The 2,807-nt window shown below is 44.8% G+C and overlaps 1 protein-coding gene across 2 annotated transcripts in view; it reads right to left on the bottom strand.

Moving 5' to 3' along the window:
• FAM96A (family with sequence similarity 96, member A) overlaps window positions 1-2,807 on the bottom strand; it is a 26,968-nt gene that overhangs the window by 22,053 nt on the left and 2,108 nt on the right. The gene's annotated exons all lie outside the window — the stretch shown is intronic.

Below are 2,807 nucleotides of genomic sequence, written 5' to 3'. Positions count from 1 at the left end.
GTGAAACCCCGTCTCTACTAAAAAAACACAAAAAACTAGCCGGGTGACGTGGCGGGCGCCTGTAGTCCCAGCTACTCGGGAGGCTGAGGCAGGAACATGGTGTGAACCCAGGAGGCAGAGCTTGCAGTGAGCCGAGATCCAGCCACTGCTCTCCAGCCTGGGCGACAGAGTGAGATTCCATCTCAAAAAAAAAAAAGAAGCGAAGGAAAGTAAAAAAGAACCCTAGTTTGCCTGGAAGCAGGCATAAGTGAAAGGAGTATTAGAGTATGAGATTTGGGTCTGACCATCCAGTGTCTTTTACAGCCAGCTACTGGCAATAGGGAGTCCTCAAGAGGTTTGAGACAAGTGACATGGACAACACTGTGCTGTCAGCTGGTAACTCATCATCAGCTGCTAGACTCAGACTAAAAAGCAGAACCAATGATACCAGCTAAAAACACCAGGCCTAAAATAGTACCTAGGAGAACACTGGCAGAATTAAAAGAAACAGAACAAGGGAGACATCTGGGTGGGGCATAGGGCAAATGAGTTCAGTTTCATACAAAATGATTTTGAGGTGCTTAAGGGGTTATCCAGTGGAGTTTTCTAGCAAGCGGTGAACTGTGGCATAGGGTTTAAAACAGCACCAAAGCTAGAGTGGTTGTTAAACCCACAGGATTCACAAAGAATAAGTAGAACCTTGGCTGAACATTGGAATTACCAAGAATGTTTCAAAACAAGCAACAAGGTCCGGTGCAGTGGCTCAGGCCTGTAATCCTAGCACTTCGGAGGCTGAGGCTGGTGGATCACCTTAGGTCAAAACTTTGAGACCAGCCTGGTGAACATGGTGAAACCTCACCTCTACTAAAAATACAAAAATTACCCAGGCGTGGTGCTGGGCACCTGTAATCCCAGCTACTTGGGAGACTGAGGCAGGAGAATCACTTGAACCCAGAAGGCAGAGGTTGCAGTGAGCCGAGATCCTGCTATTGCACTCCAACCTGGGCAACAGAGCAAAAACTCCGTCTAAAAAACAAAAACAAACAAACAAACAAAAAACTGACGCTGGGCCCCAATTCCAGAGACTCTGATTTAATTGGTTTGCTGGTCTTTGAGTTTTAAAAATTCCTCAGGTTGTTCTTAGGTACAACCCAGTCTGAGAATCAGTGGTATAAAGAAAAAAGAGACCCAACAGATCCATGCGAAGCACCTAATTTAGGGATCAGAATGAGAAATAAAAGCAAAAAGAACTAGAGAAAGGAAGGCAGGGATGGTTAATAACATTAAATGCTGCAGAGAAATTCAGGCTGATGAGAGCTAAAACAGGTCTTTCATTTGTCACCCCGGTCAGCTGTAAGAAAGCAGTTTCAGTAGAGAGGGGGTGGGCTGAAGCTGGATTGCAAAAGGGGAAGCAAGCAGGAACTGAAAATGTCTTCCCAGGGCCTTAGCTGGGAAAGGAGGGACAGGAAAAGGACAGTGACTTTATAAGGAAGCTAGAACAATGACAAGTATAAGGGCAATTTTGAGAAGAGAAATTGAAAATATAAGTGGGGAGGAGGGGAGACTGGTAAAATAAGCAGAAGGGAGTGTGATCAAATATTCAGGAGTCTGGGTTGGTCTTGGAAAAGACAAGATTTCTTTCTTACTCTAAGGCTGGAGAAAAAGATGAAGGAAAGGAGAACAATAAGGAGAAATGGTGAGGTAGAAAGGAAAGAAGCAGAACTTTATATAGAATGTGCTTGAGGTTCTCAAATCTGAAGTTTTGTTCTATTATTTATCACACAAAATTATATGTAATCAGAAATGCAACTGGGAAAAACAAGAACTCTATTTTCTCTTTAAGTTGTTCCTGGGCTTGTCACTCGATTAGAAACAGAATTTTGCCAAGCATGATGGCTCATGCCTGTAATCCCAGCACTTTGGGAGGCTGAGGCAAGTGGACCACCCACCTGAGTTCACGAGTTCAAGACCAGCCTGGCCAACACGGCGAAAACCCATCTCTACTAAAAATATAAAAATTAGCCGGGTGTGGTGGCATGTGCCTGTAATTACAGCTACTCAGGAGGATGAGGTAGGAGAATCACTTGAACTCAGGAGGCTGAGGCTGCAGTGAGCCAAAATTGTGTCACTGCACCTCAGCCTGGGTGACAGGATAAAAAAAAAAAAAGAAACAGAATTGGAAAATACAGGAAAGAAAGTGGATAAAGTTTCTCTTTCACAGAGCTGTGTTATCATGGGACTTAGGGAAACAGAGTTTTCTGAAAAGGAATTTTCTGCCTCTCATAGTAGGCTTTCTCCCCATAAGGCTCATTTAACTGTATTATATTCTTTATATGCCACTAAACCCTGAAATTAAATCTCATCCTTATTAAATTTCTCTAGTTTTCTAGTTTCTAGATTTGAGAGGTTTGGCTTTATTTCTTTAAAAAGAAAGAAGGGTCGGGTGTGGTGGCTCACGCCTGTAATCCCAGCCTTTGGGAGGCCAAGACAGGCAGATCACTTGAGCTCAGGAGTCCAAGACCAGCCTGGGTAACATAGCAAAACCTCATCTCTACAAAAAAATACGAAAATCAGCCGGGCATGGTGGTGCATGCCTATAGTCCCAGTGAGTCAGGAGGCTGAAGTGGGACGATGGCTTGAGCCTCGGAGGTCAAGGCTGCAGTGAACCGTGATTGCACCACTGCACTCCAGCCTGGGCACCAGAGTGAGACCCTGTCTCAAAAAAAATAATAATAATTAAAAGAAAGCGGCCGGGCGCGGTGGCTCAAGCCTGTAATCCCAGCACTTTGGGAGGCCGAGACGGGCGGATCACGAGGTCAGGAGATCGA

This window comes from Colobus angolensis, unplaced genomic scaffold (genome assembly GCF_000951035.1).
Source record: "Colobus angolensis palliatus isolate OR3802 unplaced genomic scaffold, Cang.pa_1.0 Scaffold19, whole genome shotgun sequence".
NCBI lineage: Eukaryota > Metazoa > Chordata > Mammalia > Primates > Cercopithecidae > Colobus > Colobus angolensis.
Note: the sequence above shows the minus strand (reverse complement) of the source record. Positions and strands in the feature narration are given on the sequence as shown.